Source organism: Maylandia zebra, linkage group LG2, assembly GCF_041146795.1.
Source record: "Maylandia zebra isolate NMK-2024a linkage group LG2, Mzebra_GT3a, whole genome shotgun sequence".
NCBI classification, from domain to species: domain Eukaryota; kingdom Metazoa; phylum Chordata; class Actinopteri; order Cichliformes; family Cichlidae; genus Maylandia; species Maylandia zebra.
Window position 1 is genome coordinate 1,446,581 of NC_135168.1, and position 5,405 is coordinate 1,451,985.

Sequence of the window (5,405 nt, forward strand, 5' to 3'; positions counted from 1 at the left end):
CCACAAAGCACATTGTTCAGGAATTTCACAAATTTGCTTACGTCTAATGTGTTGGCTTACAGGTAAACTTGTTTTGCAGATGGATAGGATGAAAACTTCCAGCATCACATAATGTTTTCCGATCAGTAGGTTTGGAGTAAAAAAGAACTGGACATATATTTGTCTTCTTTGGGCTACTTTTATGTCAAGCAAAGTTAACTTATTTAGAACTGTGATCAAGGATAACACATAAACCCTTGCAAATGTGATGGTAAAAGAGTCTAACATCTAGGTGTTACATGGTGTTGCAGGTGATAAAGATCCATAAACTACTTCCATTTGTTTAGAGGTGATTGCCAGTTTTGTTGGGATTTTTAGAGATACAGAGATCCTGTTCTGCTTTACTTTAAAAAAAAGGATTTTCAGAGCTGTTGATATATTAATCAGTGTTCATAGAAACATGGATCAACCCTGTTTTGACAGTGAGAGTGTTACATTGTGACAGTTTCCATAAAAGTCTGCAAATTCTCTGAACAGGTAGCCATGAAGCAGCCATTTTTTTTTAAGATTAATTAAACTTAATATTATTTGTATGGCCATATCACAACAACAGCATAGCCTTAAACCAGGTTTGGAGTAAAGAGAACTGGACATATAGTTTCTTTTTTTGGGTTACTTTGAAGTGAAGAAAGTTAACTTGTTTAGAACTGTGATCAAGGATAACACGTAAAACGTTGAACGTTTCAATATAAAAAGTGTACAAACTCCAGAAAAGTGGCAACTGAGGTGGCAAAATTGCAGGCAATTTTCACTTAAGTAGAAGTACAGCTGCTAGTGTCAAAAACACTCGAGTAAAAGCTTGATAAAGTATCGGGTCAGAAATGTGCTCAAATTGAGGAAGTCAAAGTAGTAACCTAACTGAACCTTGTGCTATAATAAAAAAAATAAAATAATATTAGTAGATAGGACTACAAACTTAGTCTGGTGGTAAAAGGCACAAAGGCCTCAGGGGGACATTTGGCAGCCAGGGTTAGAGCTCAGACAGCTGGAGCCTGGGGGTTGGGGCTAACAACACTGACTGGTAAAAGAATCTAACATCCAAGTGTTACATGGTGTTGCAGGTGACAAAAAGCCATAAACCACTGTTTAGAGGTTGTTGTGGAAGGTTTCCATTTAATAAAGCCTGCAGACAAGCGATGAGCGGTAGCTAACATTCTTTAATCAAGACAAAGAACAGAAATCGAGCTTGGTGAGGGACTGCCATCGCTGGGGCAGAGGGGTGAGCAGAGTCTCTCACTGAGCCTAGCATGGCTCTCAGTTTTGTCTTTCCCGCAAAGAAAGTTTCACACTGCCTTGCTATCTTTTACAGTGGAGAAAAGACAAAAAGACTCTTCCTGTGGAGTTGTCTGCTTCCCCCCAACTTCCTTACCAGACCCCACTATCTGTTAAACTGTTTAAATGGAGTGTGAGGCAGACATGCTAAAACAGTGACCTAAAAGCATTACCAATAAACAATGGGATCAATACATAAATGAAAGAAATGCAGCTGATAAAAAAGCCATAAACTACTTTCATTTGTTTAGTGGTGATTGCCAGTTTAGTTGGGTTTTTTTGAGACACAGAGAGTGAGAGATCCTGTCCTACATTACTTTAAAAAAAGAAGATATTTTCAGAGCTGTTGATATATGAAGCTCTGAGCATTGAGTGTTGCATTGTGAGAGTTTCAGTAAAAAGCCTGCAAATTATTGCATTTATACTGGAGAGCAAAGAAAAATTAAATTCTACTTGTACTATGGAAAATCAGTTTCATAAAAGCTACATAAACAGAGCTGAAGAAGACTGCGTTTGTAAAACTAGCGGTAACGTGTGAGAACTATAAGTTATAAGACTGTTTCTGCTATCGATACAATTTGTGTTGTTAATCCTAAATGATTCACGGTGACAACATCATAAGAACAAGGTCATTTTACTCCACACATACACACATTTGGAAAATCACATAGTTTGACCATAAAAATTCCCAGAATAATTAGTATTTGAGATTGCTGAAGCAACATCACTAAAGAAAAATATCCTTGCATGTCACTTTCGTTTAAAAATATAAAAAATGTGAAGTTTTTTTTTTTTTTGTAAAACATAAAAACAACAAAACTTAAGACCTTAAGAATCTCCTTATGAATTTTGTGAATATCTAGATCATTGGTGTTTGGATTTGAGGGTCAACAGGGCGAACACTGAGGCTGGGTATTAGAAATACAACATGGCAACATGAGACATGTTAACTCTGAGAACACTAACATCTAGATTAAGGTGTGAGAGGTAAATGCATAACAGAAGCTAAAAAGGAGTTGCTTGTCTCTAGATTATTTTCAATTTATTTTAACTAAACTGATTTGAACACGTTTAATGCATTATACAAAAAAAGGTTCATGATATAGTTCACATGATCTAAGCAAGAGTGACTCGGAATCTCAAATGTTAAAGTACACTTACTGATTGTACTTTTACTACATGAGCTAATGTAGATGCTCTAAAAAGCACGCTGGCTGAAAAAGAACCACACGTTTGGAGAAACTGTGCTGTAACTTCTCATACTGTGAAGTTTTCTGACAAAAGTGAATTGAAAACTTATGCTGTACAGCTTACTAAGGGGTCCTTTGCTGGGCCATGTGCAATTACACAAAAGAACAAGTTAAATTTCACCATAACACTGACTGGAGAAAAGCCAAATTGGGATTCTAATTGAGATTACAACTGAAATCAGTGCTGTGATAGTTAGTTTAAGATCACAACCTGATTTAAAACACAGTCTAACATCAACATTCTTGCCCCTGAAAATAGGTCAGGATGGCCGAAAAATGTACTTTAAAAATGAGATTTTCTTTTTGTTTCATTGGAACAGTAAAGTACCATTACAAAGAAATGAGTACACCTTTGTAGATATCACTGATATGGAGTTTTTCATGTTTTACATACAGACTTTCTCATTTAAACCATGGTGACTTAAAAGTTTAGCAGCAAGACACTTGTTTCCTTTGTTCCATCAAACATTTCTTTCAGCCATCTGTGTTTATCAGAGCGATATGTGACTAATTTTTTATTGAATCACCAGAAAGTACACAAATACAAGATTAAATATTTTATTTATTTATCAAAAGATACATAATTACACATTGATACAATGAATAAGGTGTCTATAAAAATTACACATGGTGTAAGAAAAACATTATAACATACAAATAAGTGTTTTAAGATAATCTGGCATACTTTAAAAGCATAAGAATAAAAGTTTTTTTAAAAAAAAAAATCATGTTCTTTGATGATCACATTACATGTATCACATTTTTTAAAGCATAACGTAGGGTGTTCACAAAAACAGTTTTATGATTACTTTTTCCACAGTGCTTGTATGCCTCTTGCAAAACTATGTACTTATCACCATATGACATAATAACTCACGATTATGCAAGACCAGCCATGAAATGTCCGTCGCTTCATTACAATCATTTGTCCCCGCTGCTGCCCTCAGACCCAGTCTTCTGTACTGTGGGGTAAAATTGCTTTTTTGGTGGTTCATAAAAAATATCTCAAAAAGCGATGTTAGTGAGGGGACCAGAAACACTGGGTTGCAGAGCAGTTGGTAAGGACTTGTATATTTCTGGAGAGTCTGCAAAAGCTGTCTTGCTCGTGCTCCTGATTGGATATGTGGAGCCCGGCTCTGATATCTCACTGGTGGCAGCTAAAGGTAGGCATGCCTTGGAGGCGGAGTTGGTCTCGGGCGCAATCTTTCAAACGAGCCTCACGGCATTTCAGGCAACCTCAGGCCAGAAACAACATCCGGTCACTCGCGGTCAAAATCCACGCAGAGCTGGTGTTTCGCAGGGATCAGGTTAACACATCTGGGTCTAAAAATATAAAGAAAAACAAAGAGTTTTAAAACACGCAAACTAGCAAAATATCAAAGGAGCATAACATAACAATAACAAGATGATATGAGATACCCGATGAGGCCATGATAGGTGATGTAGACATGTAATGTATAAACTTTTACGGGAGTTAAAAGTGGAGCTTATATATATTTTAAAGTGTATTGTACGTGGGATAGGCTCCAGCGCACCGCGCGAGCCTGAGAAAAGGATAAGTGGAGGCGAATGGATGGATGGATGGTGTATTGTACCTGTTACAAACCATTGTGATATTTATTTATTTTTTTAAATGAAAGGATTGACAGAATGGTAAAAAGGAAAATGCAAAAATGTAGTTAGAGAGGAAGATTAACACTTACCGAATGATATGCGGATAAGGAAAGAGACGCAAGTTGCTGTTGAAATCGGCCGCTCCCTATGCGAACTCGCAAGCAGTCTGAGCGGTTCCAGTTGTTGATATGGCTGAAGGCAGGGGTCTTCTGGGAGCTCGGGGGTAGTCTTAACCTGAGCGGGAGATCATAAAAATCGGACCTGGAGCGGATTGGCTAACCAGGGTGCGAAGGGAGCGGTGCAATAGTTATGTGATTGGCAGCGGGGCGAAGTAAGGGGGGGGGAGTTGGTCTCCGGCGCAAATTTCGAACGAGGTAAGCAGCGCATTCGGGAGCAGAGCGGGGAGCGAACAAGCAGGAAAAAATTGTGCTCTGCAAGAAGTTGTGGATCGGAGATTAAGAGCGAGGTAGAACTTAGAGTGTGCGTTGAATTTTAGAGGTTGCTAGTAAGAGGGAAGTTTTTGAAGAAAAAAGACTAAGGATTTTCCCTGTGTAACGCTAAGTTATTTAAGGACTAGTTTATGTCAATGGATGAATTTACTGACTGACGCGCAGAAGAAATAGTTCTTTATGGAGCCCAGATGGTGTGAATGATGAGACCAAAAACTGCAATGTCTTGTACCAAAAATATATTGAATAAATAGGGGAAAGGGGAAATGGAACAAAATAATTAACACAACACACAACGTAAATGTCCACAATTAAATAATAAATCAGTGCTGTGATTTTTCTGTGCAAGAGTCCTTTTGCTAAGAGTCCTTTTTTTTTTTTTTAAAGTTCACTTTTAAGGTATTCCTCCTTAGGGTCCAGCTTCATACAAGGGGGAAATATGTCCGTAATCCAAAGACGGCTAAGTGGGGGAAAAGAGGGGAAAACAAAGAATGGTCCTACCGGCTCGCCACTTCAATATGAAGAAGATCAATTCAAAGGGGAAAAAAAAACCTGACCTGTAGGTCAGAAAAATGTCCATTAGCACATCAAGTTCGATTCAGTTTACCGGTAAACAAGTATATTCTTCTGCATGTCTAGGTAACAATGCAAACCATAAATCATCATCAATCAATGTAAAACAGTTAAATCATTAATCATCTTGGCTACGTAGCTTAATCTATACATTCCAGTAGCGTTCGCTACAAACAATACAAAAACAACAATAAAGAAAAACAACTGT

The 5,405-nt window shown here is 37.6% G+C and overlaps 1 long non-coding RNA gene across 1 annotated transcript; it reads right to left on the bottom strand.

Annotated features, from left to right (window-relative positions):
* Nucleotides 1-3,105: 3,105 nt before the first annotated feature.
* Nucleotides 3,106-4,428, bottom strand: LOC143420287 (uncharacterized). The gene is made up of 2 exons (XR_013100106.1): nucleotides 4,265-4,428; nucleotides 3,106-3,884 (listed from the first exon to the last, which is right to left on the bottom strand). It is a non-coding gene; the product is annotated as an uncharacterized LOC143420287 (long non-coding RNA).
* Nucleotides 4,429-5,405: the final 977 nt, after the last annotated feature.